Source organism: Ambystoma mexicanum, chromosome 1q (genome assembly GCF_040938575.1).
Source record: "Ambystoma mexicanum isolate Mex_15411 chromosome 1q, UKY_AmexF1_1, whole genome shotgun sequence".
NCBI classification, from domain to species: Eukaryota; Metazoa; Chordata; class Amphibia; order Caudata; family Ambystomatidae; genus Ambystoma; species Ambystoma mexicanum.
Window position 1 is genome coordinate 507184270 of NC_090922.1, and position 20749 is coordinate 507205018.

A 20749-nucleotide genomic window follows, 5' to 3' on the forward strand; every position below is an offset into this window, starting at 1 on the left:
CATCCCGCAATACGAGTACTTTTCCCAGAGATGTGGGGTCCCAATATATTCTTTGGATTCTTCATCAGGGGTCCCCTAGGTCCGGGAGTAGTGGGGTTTTAACCCCCCCCCCACCCTTGTTTTCCATTGACTTGAATAGGCTTGAGCTCCCTTTGCAACCACAACTTCCAGGCCTGCTGGTTCTGAAACCCAGGGCTGGAACTCTTATTGGGGCCCTTATCTTGTGTCCCCTTTGGCTAGTTGTCTCTACTACTGCATCTGTAAGGCGAATGGATAGCATACCTTACTTTTCCCCATAACTGCAGCCAGCCTATTGGGTTTGCCCTGTTCTCTATCTAGAAACTCCCCTAAAGTCACTCCAACAGATACTTACCTGGACAGTGAGATGTTCATAGATCCCCTGGGAGTTCTAGCATGGGACCGGAATATGAAACTGTGTTGCTTTGCGTTGTATTGCTTCCAAAACAAATGTGCTGCCACTGAGTCATAGTCCCAGCCCAATTACCAAGACGATTTGGTATTTTTATAAAAAAGGTACCCATGATTTTATATTCATTTCTAAAATGTGAATTGCTGCAGCTTAGTCTTTTCTATTGGGTAGCATTGTTTGTAAGGTAACTCCTATGACTAGTTTCCTTTGTGGGTTGAGTATATGGGGGCATGCATTGGCCCAGTGCTTTGTTCCCTTATTTCTAATAACATTACTGATTGACTGCTGTGGTCTGCTCTTGAATTTTACCTCCTTTTCCTTCCTGATCTACCAGTTAAATGTAGTACTACTTACTGGTTAGGTTTTTCTGTTATACGAGGGATGGGTTGGGAAAAGAACACTGTTCATTTCCAGCTGTGGCCACAATTTCTTGACTATGTTAGGCCTTGCACATTTTTCAAAATAGCACTAGACTTGCAGGGCTAGTAACTCAGTTGAAATACTCAACAGCAACAAAAAGAAAGCACTTGCTCCTGTGTAAGATGATGAGCTAAAGAATCTGGGTAAGGCTCTCGTAACCGGGAATAATGTCCGGCAGAGGGACTCCCAGAACACCCAGTGTTTTTCACAAAAAATGAAATTACCTGTGCTTTCTGTTAAATGGTCCATTTCACCATGAGTAAATTTCATATTTGGTGCAATTCTGCGACCCAAAGGCCAGCCGTGCACAGTGAAACCTTTATTTGCCATTTACTGCAAAGAAAATTTGTTCCCAGTAAATAGCAAATGAAAGTTTCAAAGTACATGCCATGAAGGTCGAGGACCACACAAATGGTTCTCAACCTCCATAAAATCTCCTCGACTAAGATTGGATGAGGAGATTTTGTGAGCCCTGTATGTGTATGCTCCTTACCCGTGTCTAGGAATAACTTTTCTCCCTTTTCATCAGCACTATAATGTGTAGTGCATTCTGCCCTCGGGTAGTTATCCAGATACTGGCTTTAGGGATGGGAAAAATATTTTGCTTGTGTGTAACAATATAATAATGAGGGTATATATATGTTTCAACATAGCTGCGTATTATCTCTTGTGAACTCTATTGATCCTAACTGTGCTCAGCCGTCAGCCCATCCGCTTGTTGTATTCATAGGTTGAAAAAAGTTAAAAACTACAGATATTTGTTGAGACAAAACAATGTTGACCACTATACAGCGGCCAATACCAAAAAGCTACAAAGCCTATGCTTTTCTGACCAGTGACTCATCGTCCAGGCATATAGCTGTGAAAGCAGTGGGAGTGTCTTCCTCAGACTCGCACTACTTTCACAGCTATATGTCCCCGAAGATGGACACTGGTCTGAAATGCATAAGCTTTGTAGCTTTTTGGCATTGGTGGCAGAATAGTGGTCAACACATAGAATACAACATTGTTTTGTCTTAACAAAAATCTTTAGTCATTTACTTTTTTCAACCTATGAATGCAAGAAGATCACCAACATCATTAATGTACATTTTTCTGGCTCTTTAGCTAGACTAAGGGTGTGCAACCCACAATGTTGGCTTTTACTAACCATGGTCCACAGTTCGGACACTACTCTGCTACATTACCCATGGCCAGTGTTTTGATCCAACTTGGTGGACACAACATTTTCCTACTTCAGTAACATTTCTTCACAATCCTCACCAGAGGGCTGTGGAGAAATCTCCCCAGCACTTGTTTATTTTATTTCACTAATAACAATAGGTTTGCACTCATCTTCAGATTTAGCCTTTGACTTTAATTCTAAAACTGATAACGTACATTCTCCTTTTTCCTCTTCTCCTCGCTCTCCTCTTTTCCTTCTTTGCTCCTTTGATCCAGCTCTGTTTGAACGACTGCCCCATGTCTCTTTGTGAGGAGCCAGGAATGAGACGTGGACACAGAGGACTCAGTGTTTTGGTTACAAACTTTTATTGAATGAAAATGGGGTTGGAAAATGCCTCACTATGCCCATCTAGGAGGCGTTTGCCTACCTCAACCAAAACAAATGGGTCTGTCCTTTGTCAAGATGTCCCAAAGTAAGAATACGTCCTGTGTCCGAAATCCTATTCTGGACCTCACACTCTAAAACTAACCCTAATGTGCAAAACCAAAATGTTCAAACTATGAATAATCCAATTTCTTAAAGTTCAAAAGGATAACTCTTTCCTTTGGGTACTGCAATCCACTCCTGTGGAAATGTCTCCCTTTCCCAGTAAGTCTAAGGGCCTGAGTCCTCCTTAGAATTCTCCTTTTACCGTTTCACAAATTGGGTGTGGGTCCCATAGTACCAATTCACCTGGTATACTCCCCTGACAGGTTCTTTTCAGATCTACAACAGCTCAAAGTCTCACATGTATGATTCTTCCTTAGGCTTTCTTTCTACATCAGTTTATCACACATACTGGACTATGCCTGGTGTACACTCCTGCCAGGTTTTGGATAGAGACTCTTTCACTGCTTTTCATATAGTTAGCTTTGCCTGGTGTACTCTCTTACCAGGACTTGTATGCATAATTAATGTACGTTCGGTACTTTTTCTCTGCGCATTCCCCTTGTTTTACAAATATTCGGTAGACCTTTTGATCATGGTTCAATATACAATGTCTCTCAGGTTTTACGTCCTTGGTCCTCCCCAAGTTTGCATTGAGGGTCCCAAAACCCAGTCTCACTGGCCCTTGTGACACTGCCCGACAGTGCTTCAGCATTCGAACCCTTTCCCTGGTCTCACCGGCTGTTTGTTTATTGTTTCTCAGCGTTCCAGACTCCATGTCAGGTTTTTCCTCAGGCTTCCGCGGCTCTCCCTGTTGCTGTTCGCATCTTCATTAAGCATCTGCACCCTGGACGGCGTCCCAGCCTCTGCAGCCTTCAGGAAGCACGACTTGCTTCCTCGTGCTCCGCTCCGCTTTCTGTGAGCCTCTCCAAAGCACGTTGCTCACCGGGCTGCCCTCTCGCACCTCATAGTGGTCTGCGTGAACTGAAGAACTCCATGCTCCTCTTCCCATCATGGTTTTAAACCATGTCGAGCCAATGGTCCTTTCCCAGTGACTAGAGCACTGCTCATGGTTCTCGTGGGGAGTAAACATCACTCCTCGCCTCTTTCTCGTCTCACTTGTACTGTTTCCAAGGCGATGTTGAGAATGGTGACATTGAACTTCATTGGGAGTAATCAAGCTTCTTGCTCATCTCAGTTGTTAATAACCTAGTCTTTGGGGGGTATTGTGGAATACTTGAAGTAGACCGGTTAGAGGTTCAGGGAGAGTGTCACAATATGCCATCAAGGCATGAGGAAGAGAGGGAACATCCCTAAAAGGTAATGGGGGTATGTGACTGGCTCTGATGCTGCGTTATCCCCCCTGAGGGTCGCCTCCCCCATGTGGTCCTCGTCATATAGCCACACTCAAGGTCAGGATAAGGTAGCGGCTGCCGTCTCCTGGCCACATAAGAAGAGGCTACTTCGGGAAAAAGAGTGATGACATCATCAGATTCATCACACTTTTCTTTATAAACTTCTTGAGCAGGTTGTTCACTATCAGTTCTCACCATCTCCATCTGGACACTAATTTTCGTTCCATGCCTGATCACTCAAAGAAAATTGTTCTTCTACACACCATGAATTGCCTCACTTTTTGTTGCTCTAAGCAATGTTCATCATTTTTATCGACTCATCTGCAGTGTTTGACATGGTGGATCACTCTATTCTTTGTTTCTCACTTTTCTCTAATGACATCTCTGGCACTGCATCTCCTGTTTTTCTTCCATTCTTTCTGATTGTTCTAACTGGTGCTACGTTTTTCAGTTTTCAAAGGCTCACTCTCCCATCTGCTCTGTGTGCTTGGTGCCGGAAAGTGACCCCTTCCAACCAAGGAGTATAGTTTTGCTATCAACCCTCTGGAGCCATTGTGCTCACTCAGGACGTGTTCTAAGGGCGTATGCAACCTACGGAGGGAAGTCACCCCAGCGCAGGTCCAGGAGTGCACTTCTTAACTGCAAGTATTGCAGCAGCGGGACTTTGACGCCCTGTTGGGCCAATTCTAGATCGGTCTTTGTCACGAAGACGCCTTCCTTACACACCTGCTCTGTTCTCACCAGGCCACCTTTGTATTGAAGCAAATTGGATCGACCAGTAGGTCCCTTATGGGGTGATGGCCAGATGCAACAGAGTGGTGATGGCCATGTTGTTACACCCCGCACACCCGGAGATGGAAGCCAGAGGGACAATAAGACCGCGAGTACCGGTGCTCACAGATTTGTGAGGTATGCCACTAAAAGGGACCCATAACCATTCTCCAAGAGTGACCGGGGTGAATAACCCATTTTCCAGGCGTACCCACTGCTTTTCTGTGTTTTCACACTGATGGTCTGAGAGTATGCGTAGTTTTGATGTCCTAAAGTATTCAAAGACATCTGGGTAGCCCATGCCTCCCTTGTCCTTGGATGTTATCAATGTGTTATATGATATCCGAGGTCTTTGGCCAGTCCACAGGTATCTAAGGAACGTCCGCTTTGCTTCTAAATGCAATGGTAACGGCAATACTACTGGGAGAGATTGAAATAATATGTTCATCTTTATAGATGTGAACCTGGCGGCCCAGGAGAGCGCTATTTTGGACCACCTTTGCAGGTCCGCATTGATGGTTTCCCAGAGGGGCAGGAGGTTTGCCTGGAACTGGCTCGTTATTTCCCTTGTGATGACGAACCCATGGTATTTAATACCTTCAGCTTGAAGTTGGAAGCCCCAATTCGCTATCAATTGCTGGGGAAGAACAGAAGCCCACTTGAACAAGAGCGCTTCAGTCATTTTTAAGTTAGCTAGGAACCCTGATAGTGTGCCACATTCCACCAAAGTTGAAAAGAGGTATGGGATGGACTCCGTTGGTCGAGTTAGGTATACCATTATATCGTCTGCAAATAATGCTAGTTTGTACTCATGCCCATACCTGACCAGACCCTTTATCAGGGCGTTGGATTGGATAACCTGCGCCAGCGGTTCTAGAACCAGGGCGAAGAGGGGTGACAGTGGGCATCCTTGATGAGTGCCTTGTGTCAAAAGGAAAGTCGCCAAATCGATGCCTTTAACTACCACTTTAGCTTTGGCACCTTGATAGAACGCTTGAGCCCCAGTTATCCATTGTGGACCCATCCCAGCCCATTAAATGACTGCTCGGGGAGAAGGCCATTGCACCCTGTCAAACGCCTTTTCTGCATCGATTGACAGCAGTGTAGGACAGTCGTTGTGGTTGTTTATCGAAGCTAATAGATCTAAGGTTTTGCAAATATTGTCAGCTCCCTGCCTGCCCCTTACATTTACAACGTGGTCTGTATGTACCAAGAGTGGTAGTACTCAAGAAAGACGGCCTGCCAAGACACTTGCATAGATCTTGGCATCAACATTTATAAGAGATATGGGGCGATATGAAGTGCATTCTGTGCCATCTTTACCCTCCTTAGGGATGACTATTATTCGAAATTCCATAAACGATGGCGGGGCTTGGCTAGTGTCTAAGATGTTATTAAAGAGTTTAGTTAAAAAGGGGCCAAGGGAGTTACTATAGGCTTTATAAAAGGCGGGCGTGAAACAGTCTTTCGGAGCCAAGCATGCTTTGAGCTTTGATATGGCATTCTGGACTTCTTCGATTGTTATCGGGGTATTGAGTAATGCTAGGTTGTCGGTGGTTAGTGGGCTGCGGGGGTGATTTGATAGGTATCATGCAATCTCCTCTTCCGAGCCCCTACCCTCTGCGGTGTATAAGGAAGTGTAGAATCGGGCATAGAAGTCACTGATCTCAACAGGATTGATCAGTCCCCCCCCATTCTCATCCTTAACCTTATGTACTGCACTATCTGCTCTTTGTTTCTGTAGGCGTGTTGCCAGCATGGTGTGGGACTTGTTACCTCTCTCATAGAATTTTTGCTTAAGAAACCAAAGCTGGGTTAACACTTTATTGTGAAATATGTCACTCAGTTCCTTGCATAGCGCTCTAATGCTTGTCAGGATGTCCTCTAAGGGGGATTTGAGTTTGAAGGGACAGTTCTTTCTGTTTGATTTCCTTTAAGGGTGCAGATTCTCTTAGCAACCTGAACCTGTTCCTGAATGCTCCATTTGCTATCAAGATGACGGGAAAGTGGCTTTAGCAGCTTCTCATACTGTCTTTAAGGCGAGTTTGCCTGTGTCGTTAATAGTTAAATAACTTCTCATCTCCTTGACAAGAGAGTCTCTGAAGAGCTTATCTTTGTAGAGAGTATCATTACAGATCCACCTGCGACCTGTCTGCAGGGGGGCCTAGGTCGAGTTCTAGTAGGCACATCTCGTGATCTGACCGACCCACGATCTCAATGGCAGCCGCAAATATGGCATAGCAGCTTGCAACATCCACTACAATATAAACTATTTGCGAGAATGTTAAGTGCAGCAGAGAGTAAAAGGTGAAAGCTCTTGTCTGCGGGTGCATCTCCCTCCATATGTCAATCAGGTAATTAGCTCTCAAGAGATCAGGGAATCTTTCGCTGCTAAGACACAGTGGGGGTGGGGGAGGTCCCTCCCTGCCTCATGGAATCCCAGTCCATAACGGGGTCTGATATAGCATTAAAGTCACCTCTGCATATCAATTGGCCAGTCTTCCAGGTGTCTAAAAAAGAAAAAAGGTCCCTACCGAAGGCCATCTGGTTCTGATCGGATGCGTATGTTGAGCAAAGAGTTACCGCACGTGATCGGTTCCATGCGTTAATTCCGCCGCAAAAATATCGCAATACAAAAATATCACCATATTTTTGCAGCGAAATTCACAATGGACCCAGCGGGGGACACCCCTGCATAATTTTTTAATGTGTGGGGGACACCCTCGCAACTCCCGCTCCCACATAATATCCCCAATAAAAATATCGCCTATGGCGAACCAAATGCCCATATTTACGGCAATATTTTTGTTGGGGATATTATTACCTGATACCATGTGATCTTATCTTTCCATTGACCATGATCTATCTTCCCTCCTCGTTTCTATGCATCTGCTCTACTTGGAGGCCTAAGGATTTCCTATATATAATGCCCACCCCACTTTTCTTGTGTTGACCCGATGCCCACAGTGCTGCTCCCAGTTCCCTCCCGCCTACCCTGAATTGTTCTCCCCTTATGAACTACGTTTCCTGCACAAGCAATAAGTCTACCCTGGAGAATTTAAATTCCCACATTAACATGGAGCGCTTGTGCAGCGAGGTCAGGCCTTCGAGATTTAGGGATCCAGAATTTATCCTTAATTCTCTCTTGCCTCGGTCGGCTGGCTAATTCGCATGGTGATCTTGCATAAGGGTGTGTGATGCCCGAAGTTTCTACCTGTACCACCCTGTGTTGTCTCCCCCAAGCGTGTGTTGCTGTTACTGCCCACTACACCCAGATGTGAATTTCACCCTCCCCCAACAGAATAAAGTGCCATCTTCGACACTTCTTCTCCTGATTGAGAAGCCCTTAACCTAAGAAGGGCCACACTTCAGGAGCCTCCCACGGAGCGGTTGCATAACACAGTTCTACATTTATGCTAAATGGCCGGAACACACCATTACTAAAAATCAAACTCCTCAGAAAAACATTACTTCTCAAGGACCGGGGTTGGGAGCAAGCAATGTTAGGTTACTCTAACTCTTTCCCCTCCCGAGATACCCCCGCCCCTTCACCTTCTGAGATTATCTTGTCCGTACAAACCCTTTCTTCCAAGTGCAGGGTCTGCACCATTTAGGCCGACTAGGAAAGGAAAGGAGCAAGGGGAAGTCCTGATTGTCCAAGTGTCCACCCTTCGTTCACTCCTCATGGGATATTAAAGCAATTGTACTTCCCCATCTTTGGCGCAAAGAATTTACTCTGTCATTGGGGGCCCTGATGCCTGCGTGACCCATTCCGAGCCATTCCCTGTGTTCCCGATTGCAAGCTCTCCAGGGCTCCTCTTGCCTCTTCCTCTGAAGTAATGCGATATTCTTCTTCACAGTGTTCAAAATGTAATGAGAATGGGAACCCCAATCTATACCGCTCTCCTTGCTCTTGCAACCAATTAGTTAGCAGGCGGCATACTATTCGTTTGATGAGCGTGGTTGCCGACAGGTCCTGGAATATTTGTATGCTTGATCCTTCGAACTCAATGGTTTCCTTCTCCTCCGCCTTCTGTAGGATATCCATTTTCTTTCTAAAGTAGTGACACTTAGCAAGGACAGATCTCGGACAGTTTGTTGGGCCTACTGCCCTTTGAATTCTGTCAAAGTATGTTTGTGGACAGTGGGGGGTTTGCACACACTTCTTCAGGGACCTTGCTATTCACTTAAGCCCATGATGCGAATGTTCGATCTCTGTTCCCTGTTTTCTAGGTCATCCATTTTCAGCATGAGGTCTTGCTCTCTTCGCTCCAGGTCTTGTAGACAGTAATGTCTCCGGACAACTGGTTGTTTTCTAGAGCTTCTATCTGGTCCTCAACCTTGACCATTCTCGCTTGCAGGTCAGTGGCCTTCTCAGTTAGGCTGGATTTAATCAATCGTATTTCTCCCAGTAGAAGTCGTATGTCCGTCTTGGTTGAGCTGTCTTGGTCTGCACCTGGAATGTCCGGCAGGGGTGCCATCTGCCCCGATACCTTCTCAGTCGACTTTCGGTGTAAGCTCTGCAATCCGAGTTCTGTGAGCAGGTCCAGGTTGGGAGCTAGCCCACGCGTTGGTGTCTTGTCACCAGGCCAATACTTGCTGGTGTGCTGCAGGTCAAGACCAGTTGTGTAGGTGGACTGCTAAGGGGCCGGTCCAGGCTTACACTTGGCGTGCCCTGTGCTGCAACACCTTTCTTCAACTATCAAGTTCCCTCTTGGTGCGCCGCTTTTTAAAACAGTTCAGCTGACTGGATAGGTCTCAGAGAAGCCTGTCAAAGTCTGTGCGGGGGGGCCCGTTTCTCCCCACGGCTGAACAGATGGTTGATTTCTCTTCAAATTCATTTCAGAATCAGGGTGTTAGGGCTCTTTGCAATTACCAAGTTCTGAGGTACAGAGACCGGGTGCTGCAGGCAGTGATAGAGGTCCTGTCCTCAAAGGCTTAAGCATGCCGGCTGTGTTTTTTGCTCTAGGGCCTTTCATGCTGCACTATGCGGCCACCTCAACTGCCGCCGTTCAGGCCCGTGCCGAGGTAGTGTTCTCTCCACGGGGTGCGCAGTCTTGTCACAGAACCTGGGCTCGCTCAGGCGATTCCCTTGTGTGGTGGTTACAGGGGCTGTTGTGCTTTGCACTCGCCCACCCGGGCCGTGAATATTAATGTGCAGCACCAGGTTGGTGTGTTCTACTGCGCAATGGGGCCGCTCTCAGTGGGTCCGCCCTACTGCCAATTATCAACGGATCAGCCTTACCGCTGATTTCTTGTCTTTTTGGACGGATGGTCCGGCGCCATGCTGGGGATTCCACTTGCTATGCTGCATTGCTGTATGCCAGGCTGCTTCCTTCACTCTTCCACGGTGTCGGCAGTTAGCTCCTCCGTTTCTCGGGCCGTAACTCAATCCGGGTCACGTTCGGCGGGAGGGATGGCTCTGATTTAGCTATACTTCGGTCCGAACGTGCCTGAGCACCTCTGGTGCAGTTTTATGTGGTTTGTTTGCGGCAATCAGTACTTTGCTCCAACCATTCTTTCATTTGTCTTTCGCTCAGTGAGGGAGACGACAGCTCAGGCGGCCATAACATCTGCGCCGCCTAATGGTCTCCCCTAGGTGTCATTTTTGACCCCTTGTGCTGTCTCATTCTCTTCCCACAATTACTCTCTTGCTTGTTCCTGCTGTTACCAACTTACACAAGATTAATTCTCTTCTCAATTTCTTGGCTACTAAGGGCCTAATTCACAGAAGTGTTTTTCAATGGAAAAACCCCATTGGAAAATGCTCTGTGAAAAAGGGCCTCAGACTCTTATTCACACCCTAATCTTTTCTCACTATTCTGACTTGCTTCTCCCCAGACTTATGCTCGCTCTCTCTTTTACATATTCAGCTCTAATATTAGTCTCTGCGTTCACCTTCATTACCCACTCTTGGTTGACTCTTTCTGCCCACCTTCAGTTTCACTAACTGCGTAGTTTTAGTTTTCAAATGTATCCATGGCGTGGCTCGCCCTTATCTCTTTCCCCTCGTCTTAGTTTATTTTCCTCCTGCTCAATGTTTACATGCTTATCATTTATTGACTTTTCCTCACTTTCACTTCGTCCAGTCCGGTTTTTGCTGCGGTTCCCCCCATCAGTGATGACGTGACCTGCGGTCATTGTCACATGGACCTGGGCAGGACATCCCCAGATAGCCAAAATCAGGACCAAAGCTTAATACTTTATCTCAATAAACTCAGGTTATTTGGCAGAATAGAATATGCAAAAACTAAGTTATCCAGAATCCCCCCTTTCCAATGGAAGGAAAACATGAAACTGATCCAGGAGAGTAAACTGTGAATTTGGGAGGTGGAAGACTGTGGAGAAACCCTAATCAGGCCCCCAAAGACAGAAAGGACACAAGCAAGTATGTCCTAAGCCCAATTCACATAATCTCTGCAAAGAGACCAAACATGAAAGAGAAAATCCCCCTCTTTTGAAGAGAGAAAAACCAGAATGGATCCCGGACGCACAGTTACAGATTTCAGGGTAGGAAGACTATGGGGAGGGCAGAAGCACCGCCACAGAAACACTCCCAGCCCCTCATAGAATACTGTTATGGGGTTCCTTGGTGCAATAACCAACTTCCCAAAGTGGACACTGCATCTTCTCCAAACCTAAGAGAGACCCGAAGAGAAGACTCATATCTCCTTCACAGAGGCAATCACGGAAGAGAGCCCTCTGCAACCAATCCCTTCATTGGAATCAATAGGAGAAACACCCACCGAACATACAATGCAGGTCAAATGTGTTTTCAGCCTTCACGCCCTTCAAAAGGAATGCCCAGCACATACACTAGCCTGCTGAGTAGAGAGCCAACCAAAATGAAGCCTCAAAATTAATCTTCTCTCCTTTGATTGCCTTTCATCTACTTATGTATTTTTGTTTTGGAATTTATGTACTTGGCTGAGGCATAAGTACTTTATAAATCCAATCAAATAAATAAAAGTTACATACACTGCAATAAGCTGCCCACCTTTATAAAGCATAGAAGAGAGGAACCTCAAATATAGAAGTATGATACCTTAAGTGCCATTTACCTAGAATCCGTAGACTAACGTAATAAAAAAAGATCAAGACTTCCACAGCCTATACCCTAGCTCATCTGACATGTTTCGTTAAATAAAAGTGGTTGGCAATCATCCCTTCTATGAACAAGCTCAATAACATTCCACTCAGGGAGGCGATCTTCCACACAGAATTAAAAATGGTGAATATCACTCAACTACTGAATAAAGTAAACGCCTACCCTGCAGACCTTGCTAACTATAGAAAGTGCCCGGTCAAAGTCACACAGAGCTTCTTGACACGGGCAGAGAAACCTATTGGGAGAATAAACAAATGATGGCAGCAGGAGGGGGTGCACCTTCCCCATTGATCGCTCTTGGTATTTTCCTACCTTTTCTGTTCCTACTCCATTTCTCCAACCTTTGCCAGCGGAGCCCTGAAGCAAGTTATATATATATATTTTTTTTTATTTCTTTTTATTAGATTTTAACAGGGTCTTACAGTAGTCAAACGGAACAAATTGAGGGAGGAGCCCTCTAAATGAGAAAGAAAAACTACATGTCATTGTAAGTCCCTGGGTCCCCTCCCCTCCCCTCCCCCCATGGTACAAATTAACATACATTTTAAGCTTCTAGAAAATCGTAACGTGGACCCAGTGATAAGACTTCGGTCTGAAGGGCCATAGCCGTGTCGTCCATGCCCCAGTGGGGAATATGGAACTCCTCACTCTGATTTTAAGTGTCTAGGCCGGGTCTGTCTCTTTCTCCAAGTCCGTCTCCCCTCCTCCCCCCGAGGGTGTTGTGAAATTGCAGCCATTCGGTTTCGCATTACCTCCATGAAGCGCCGGCGGAGATCTTCTCCATTAGATATAGGTCTCTGGCCGTCGCGGACCATTCGTGCACCGTTGGGAGGTTTCCCCTTTTCCAATGTCTGGCCCTACGGGCCTGTGCCGCTAACTGAAGGAAATGGACCAGGGGTGAGGGTGCACCCCACCCATCTTCGCGCCTTTCCAACCCAAACAATATGAACAGAGGGTCCAAGTTGTGCGTCTCCCTCCCACCCCCACCCCCCCCCCCCCCAAGTCCCGAATCCAGCCCAGAACCTCCGACCAAAACACCTGGATCCTAGGGCAGTCCCACCATATATGCCAAAAGTCTGCACTGGACCCACACCCGTGCCAGCAGTGGGGTTTCACTGTTGGAAACATTTTGGAGAAACGGACTGGATCGTACTGCCACCAGTGTAAGAGCTTTATGGCATGTAACTTGTATTGGCATGAGATCGAGGTCTTGAATGCACACCTACACATTTGTTGCCACAGCCCATCTCCACACCCAGGTCGCTCTCCCATCGTGATCCGAGTCCCCTGATAGCCCCCGCCTTGTGTTCCAGCAGTGCTCCATACAGGCGTGAAAAGAGGCCTTTGATGTCTGCGTATCGATCCAGTACCCTCTCTACCAGTGTTCGATGCCTCTGGATACTCTCCTTCCATTTGTCGGACATAAATATCCCCTTGAGCCTGAGTTCCAAGAGAACCGACAACCCTCCTATCCCCAAGGCTTCCTCAAGCTTTTGTATACTTATGAATTCCGCATTCTGGACCAATTGGCATACCCTCACTAGTCCCGACACAAACCAAGATTGGTAGCCCTCAACTTCTGGTATATCATCCCTGACCGGTGGTGACAAGATGTGGCTCATCGGAGAGGGCCATGTGGTGATCTCCTCCCCCCTTGTCACCATGGACATGACCTCCCAGTGTACCCCCAAGATCGGATGTTCCCTAATGTGTCTCGGAAGTCGATTCCTAGGGACCCAGAGCCATTCTCCTATCGTTGCGGGGAGGAGTTGGTTCTCCAGAAAGACCAACTATTTATCAGGATCTTCCCTCAGGTGTGGACCATCGCTCTAAGTTATGCTGCCCTGTAGTATGTCATTAAGTCTGGAACCCCCCCCCCCTTTCCTTGGGCAGAATGAGTGTTTCATAACCGACCCTGGGTTTCCGCCCCGCCAGAGGAACCATGTGAAGCGTAGCTTAGCTTCTTTCAAGTGTTCCACAGGTGCACTGATCGGGAGCATCTGGAACAGGTATAGGATCCTTGGGAGGAGGTTCATCTTCATCGCATTAAGCCTCCCTATCCATGACAGGTGTCCCTTCCCCCAGGCCTCCATTTCAGAGACTAATTTTTCTAACAAGGGTGGGTAGTTGGCGTGGCCCAGGTCCTAGCCCGGGCATACTATGTTGATCCCCAGGTATCATAGCCCCTCCAAATGGACCTGCAGCCCCAGGGATTCTAGTCCTTCAATGGTTCTGGCCGTGTATAATGTGAATGGAAAAATCACTGCCTTGCCCGTATTCACCTTAAACCCTGAGTGCTTCCCGAACTCCTCGAGGGCCCCCGCGATTGACTGGGCGGGATGCCTCAGATGGAGCAGCACATCATCCGCATAAAGTCTTAGATTAAATTCTCTATCCCCCACCTTCATGCCCTCCACCCGTGGGGCACCCCTCAGGTATTCGGCTGGTATTTCCATGGTCAGGGCGAAGAGCAAGGGTGACAGAGGGCACCCCTGCCTCATACCTCTCTGTAGTGGGAATGTCCGGCATAGGCGTGCGTTGACAGTGACCCTGGCTGAGGGGGCCTCGTATAGGGCCCGGATGCCCAGTTGGAACCCCTCACCAAAGCCGAATTGGTTACGTACCCCCTCCAGGAAGCCCAAGTCCACCCGGTCAAAGGCCTTCTCCACATCTATGGCCATCAGTACCGGGCTTCCCTCTTCTCCTGCTGCTGCTCTCATAAGGTGGAGTGTCTTGCGCAAAGTATCTGCCTCTTGCCTGCCTTGGATGAACCCCACTTGATCGGAGTGGATGAGCCTTGGCATAAGGCCCTCCATTATTGTGGCCAGAATCCTTGTAAAGGGTTTTGCGTCTACATTAAGGAGGGAAATGGGGTGGTAAGATTTACAGTCCACGGGATCTTTGTCCGCCTTCGGAATAACTGTGATTAGTGCCTTCCCAAAGGATGGGGGAGCCCTCCCCGTGGCCATAATACCGGAGAATAGTGCAGTTAAGTGTCGTGCTAGGGGACCGGCAAAGGTTTTATAGAACCCTGCCGTATATCCATCCTCCCCAGGTGCCTTCACCAGTTTCAGGCCCGATACTGCGCTTAACACATCCTCCTGGATGTCGAGTTCAAGGCTCTCCGTGGGCTTAAATCTTGGGAGTTGTATCCTGGCGAGGTATGTTCCTAGCTCCTCTTCGTCTAAAGCTCCCTCTCTAGCACATAGATTTTTCATAAAATGCTGCAAATACCCCTGCTACCGCTCTTGCCTTCAAATGCCTCTGCCCCTCCGACCCCCTTCTCCATGGATCCCATCCACCCACCTCTCCACCCTCTGGCCTCCGAGTCTTGCAGTCAGCATGGCATCTGCTTTGTCCCCCTTTTCATATTTTTTCTGTTTCAGGTATTGCAAGCTAGCGAGTACCCTTTCCATCTCTATGTCCTTAAGCTGCAGGCGCTTACCTCTGGCCACCCTGAGGTCTTCTTCACTCCTCGCGGCCTGCTTACCCTCTACCTTTTCTAAGAGGTGGATTTCTCCCCTGAGGTTTCTGGATAGCAGGGTCCTGACCCTCTTCTTCTCAGTCCCGTCCCTAATAAGTAGGCCCCCCCATGTTGCTTTCGCGGCATCCCAAACAATTGCCCTTTCGACCTCCCCCGTGTCATTAAGTATGAAAAACTCCCTCATAGCCTCCCTCATCTCTTCCACAAAGACGGCATCTCTAAGGAGGAGGTTGTTACATCGCCAGAGTGATTCTTTGGGCTTCAAACCTGACACGATCACCTTCAGCTCTACTAAATCGTGGTCAGTCCAGCTGATTGGGACGTGTATGCAGGAGCTTACCCTACTGAAGTGGTGTTGTTCCATAAAGAAGTAATCTGTCCTTGTTCTGGAGCCATGGACTGATGAATAGAGAGTGTAAACCCCTCTCCAACGGAGAAAGCGCCTGCCACTGTGATCTATTGCTCTATCCGTCCCCATGTTGAAGTCCCCCCGCCCTATGATGAGGAGGTCCTCTGCTCTACCCATGATCTCCCTCATGGCTTCTCTGAGGAACTGCATTTGGACGGAGTTTGGACAGTAGATGGACGCCAGTATTATTCTGGTATCATCTACGGACCCTGAGACCACCAAGACTCTCCTATCTGTTCGAACCCAGACCACTGGTTCTGAGAGCCTCATCTGCCGGCTCAATATAATCCCCACTCCTACCTTTTTAACTGGTCCAGAGGCCCAGAATACCTGTCCAGTGTGGGCCCCCGGGATGCGCCTTTCCTCACCCAGGACCGTTTGGGTTTCTTGTACCAGGAGTGCATCTAGGTTGCAGTTTCTCAGTTCTTTCCCCAATAAAGAGAGTTTTGTGGGGGAATTGAGGCCCTTGACATTCAGGGAGCCTATTTTGAGAACCTCCACCCGGGCCTTCAGTATTTGGGGCACCATTCAAAGCAATTGTGTCCCCTCTTGGCCCTTCACTGTCACGCGGCACTGTAGCTCCCTTTTGTGCTTCCGATGTGCCTGTCCATGCATCGATTACCATGTCCACCCCCTTTCTCTCGTCCACCCCCCCCCCCATGAGATTTACATTTTCAGAGATGCCCACCCTAAGGTGTGCCACTAAGGATGATGACACCGCTCCCCCGTTGTACTCCATAACTCCTCACCTCCTTCCAAGGAGAGTAATGTCCTTTTGATTACCCCGCAACAATCGATCACAGGTTCCCCCTTTATCACTTCTCTACCTCCTTCTCTTCACGGGGAGAGGTATTCAGTTTCTTACACTTCCTTCCGCCCTGCATTTTCTTCTTTGTGGCCTGCAGGCCCAGGGGCCACTGCTGCTGTTCCAGGGGTGCCGCTGTTGCTCCCTCCATGTCTCCGGCCTCCTCTTCACTTCTAATGACATGGAGTACCTGGAGGTCCTCATTTCCACTGGTCACTCGATAGTCCACTTCCCCTCGTTCGAAAGTCAAAGCAAAAGTATGGGACCAGCGGTATCTAATGTCCTTATCTGAAAGCCATTGCGTGAGAGGACGACAGGCTCTGCGGCAGCCAAAAGTCAAGTTGGAGAGATCTTGGAACACTCTGATAGAGTCCCCTTCATAGAGGAAGTTCCTGAGACACTTCGCCTTTTCAAGGACCTCCATTTTCTCTGTGTATTGAAGGAAACACACCACAATGGATCACGGGCCCCCACCCCCTCCTCTTCCGCCTCTATGCGCCCTTTCCAGCTGCACCTCTTTGCCTCTTTCGAGTGCGAAGAGTTGGTTTATCAGGCCATGTACTTTCCGTCCCACTTCTGATGCCGACTCTCCTTTCTGTTCACTCACTCCGAGAATCCGTAGGTTGTTACGCCTCTCTATTGTCCAAGTCGTCTAGCTTCAAAAGGATTTCCTCCTCTTCCATTTCCAGGTCCGCCAGATGCGCTTTATATTTCATGTCCAATACGTCCTTTTGCAGTTGATTGTGCTCGAGCCCCTCCATTTTGTCTTCGAGTTTGTCGACCGCGCCCTTGAGGTCGCAGATGGAGGCTTGTATGTCCGTTCTTAAGGCTTTAATCTCCTGAAATATTTCCTTCAGGTTGTCCCTGGTCAAGGCCGGGGCGGGGGTGTCTTCTCCAGACGCCATCCCATGGAGGGCTGAAGGGGATCCTGGGGGCCTCCAAAAGCATTGGAGGGACAGAAACCCTGTAAGGGCATTTTTTTGTCATAGTGTCCCTGAGGTTCCTCCAGTGTTGTGCCCTGGTGCCCCAACGGTGTATAGCTCTCTGTCGTTCAGGAACAGGTGCCTGCCAGTATGAAGGGTGGGGTCCTCTGTTCACCCTGTCTAGGCACGGGATGTGTGTCACGGCCAAGTCTCTGGAGACTGTGTCCTTTTAGGTCTGTGGCTCAAGGAGGGTACAGGGGCCCCTATCAGGTTCCTGTCTGAAGCGTGGGTGACTTCCACCCCTGGGTTTGCCTCCTTTTGCGCTATACTGCGGTCTGCTTCGAATGAGGTGCCTTCACCGGGGGTTATTTCCCTCCCGTCTAACTGTGGCACTAGTGTGCAGCCTCCCAAGCGGGTAAGTAGATGCAATGGCGACAGGGTGCACAGGACGGGGGCCCTTTCTACTTCCAGAATGCTCACTCGTGTCTTGTCAGTCCCGGAGCTCTGTGGGCTCTGGAGATTGGACCCAGTTCCCGGTCAGCAGAGGGGTGGGGGTGGGAGGGTTGAAGGGGAGGGAGTTCCAGGGGCCGGTGCCGCCCCAGTTGTGCCGTGTATTCCTCCTTACTTCGCCCCCCCAATGGGCCTCCCCGTATGTTCTTTCTAGGTGGGCCAGTACCGGTGCCTTGCCCCTAGTCCTTAACTGGGGTGCGCTGTAGAACTCCTTCACCGGTGGAGAGTGTGCTCCTGGGCGTGCTGTGGATCTCCTTCCCGGGTGGGGGAGTGTGCCGCTGCCCTCAGCCCGCCCAACTCTGCCGTTGCTCTGTGTCTGCCACCAACTTCCCCCCAGTCCACGACGTGGCCTTGGGGCTTTCTCCTCGTTAGCCCTGCCCTCACAGAACTGCTCAGCTGCACAGCGTGGGGTGTGCTCGGCCTTAGGGCTCGGGCTTCAGTGCTGGCCTCCTGCCTCGTGTGCAGCCTCTTGTCGGCATGTGCAGTGTGGGGCTTACGCCACAACATTGTGGGCCTGTGTGTGTTGTTTGGGCCTGCGTCGCGTATCTTCGGGTGGCTCTCAGGGCGGGCCACCGCTAAGTGCTGCACCGAGTGTACAGGCTTCTTTTTCCGTTTTTGTTTTCCCTTTATTTTTTCCCCCCAGAGGGGAGGGTTCTGGTTTCACCCCCGGGCCCGGGTATCCCTTTCACCAGTCTATTGTTCGCCCTCCAGGCGCCTCTCAGAGTCTCTGCCTGCAGCGATGTTGGGCGGCGGCACGCTTTCTCCCCGCTGTGTTGCCACATGGGGGCTCACCCTCTATCCCTCCTCTAAGGGACTCCTCACCTCGTGCATCTGGGAGGTGCCTCTTGGCGCCTTCTCTGTCCACGGATGTCCGCTCAAGAAGGGGTGACGGACCCGCTTCATGTGCTCGAGCGATATTACAGTTCCTTCTTGCGTTGCGGGCAGAGGTCTGTCACAAGGCCCCGCTCTCCCCAGAAGCCTCCGCTGTCGGGGTCTGTGGTCTGGGCTCCACGGGGGCTTTGTCCGACCGGTGTTAAACCAGTTTATGTGCCGTCCACGCGGGTCGCCTTGTTCCCCTGGTTCCCCCGTGCTTGGAAGGGGTGTCTCATTCCTTCGCACCACTGGTGCAGGGGGCCGGGGTCCTTTCACTGCTCCACGGTGGCTGCTGCTGGGCTGCCTTCCTTACGTGGAACTCAGGTGCCCATTGGGGGATATGCCAATTTGGGTGCCCTCTGTGCTACTGGGGCTCCTAGGGGCACCAGATAGCCAGTCCTCCGTCAGGGGAGAAACGACCTCAGTAGGCCCAACAGGTGTGTGCGGAGCAGCGTCTTCACACGTCCATATCGGTACGTGCCTCCTAGCGGTCTCCGAATCAATTTATTTTTAATATTTGGTACTGTACAAAAAGCCAATAATAAAAAAATAAAATTGGGGAAGCAACCTCCTATGGCATCACTACAACATGTTTGCAACACAGTAAAATCTGGGGAGAAATTAATAGAGGAGATTGCGACTACTGAGGGGGGGTGCCATTTGGATAGGGCATATTGAAATCAGAATATTGGTTCCTGAAGGTCACAGTGCTGCAGTAAGTTGAATTTAGTTACAGTCGTTAGAAAATAAATAAAGGCTTTTAAAGCAAGACAGGAGGGTGCCATGGGAAAAATAAAGACTGCTGCAGACCTTACATTTGGGAGTCTATCAGGCTTTATCAAAATAAACTTATTTTGTCTCGGGAGGAAAGCTCAGGGGCAACGTGGTCGCCTTGGAAGCAAGACGATGCGGAGCAATACCGGTTCGATCCCGGGTCCGTGCTTAGAACCCTCTGGGTATTAAGCGCGTTCTAAATAGCTAATTACAATTGCAATTCATGGGGGGCGTAGAGGTGACAAGCGCACTCCAACTCACAGCTATAGTCACCTTTACAGAGCATTATGCTTCTCCTTCAATGTTTTCCTGCCAACAGGTTCTAACCACAGACTCTCCTCAAGAAAGCGGATCAAGTGTGTATGGTCAGTACCTCCATCCTCACTGGTGGGAATTCTGGTTGCCCTAGTTAAATTGAGGCCGCCAGGAAAATCACTCCTCATTACCAAAGGGTTCAACCTCAGTGAGGGGTGGGGAGAAGAGTAGCTAGTAATATTGGATTTCTTTATGAGATATAGATAACCATGATGTTGTCCAGCAGGAGTGCAGCACTCCAATATAACATGCATTCTTGACTGGGGGGTGGGGTGGGGGGGGGGGGTTGAATAAGGGGCATTCCCAGTTCCATTCACCTTCACAGCCCAGGATGCTTTTCCTTCAATGCGTTTCTCCTTCTAACATTAGAGCCACATACATCCTTCAGGAATGCAACTCAGGTGCGCATGGTTAGTACCCGAATGACAGGACTGGTGCCAAACATAGCACACTAAGCAATGCCATATCACTGGCCATTCCTTCCCCTGTCCACTGAAGTTGAAACATTGGATAATAGGGATTTGTTGGTTCCTACCGACACCCAGTACTCATGGGGTGGTGATGACCATGCACACCGGAGTCCCCTTCCTGATGAGAGAATGAGGCTTGAAAACATTAGAATGAGAAAAATCACAGGAGACGCATTCTGGGCAGGAAAGGTGAATAGGGCTGCAGAAAAGGAGGCCACCCTTCTCCCTCCAATAAAGCATTTATCAAAATGAACTTGACGCAGAGTGATTAAATAAGCTGTCCAACAAAGACCTAAATATTTTGTAAGAGGCCATATTTTAGGCAGTGAGCAGCTCTGCTCTGGTTGTGGGAAGAAAAGGTGCTTAATCCTTCAGAATGAACTTGGATGAGTTTGGGGCGCATATCTTAATTCCTAGCATGAATGCATGAGTAAATATGCAGTTTTAAAGAGTGCTGGTTTTCACCCCTAACTAACCAGAGATTAAAAAAGGGCCGGTATAGTTGTTCAGA

General features: G+C 48.8%; 1 protein-coding gene across 3 annotated transcripts in view; it reads right to left on the bottom strand.

The window, feature by feature from the left end:
• The window catches only part of LOC138530023 (immunity-related GTPase family Q protein-like), a 187415-nt gene that overhangs the window by 101150 nt on the left and 65516 nt on the right, over positions 1-20749 (bottom strand). The window lies entirely within an intron of this gene.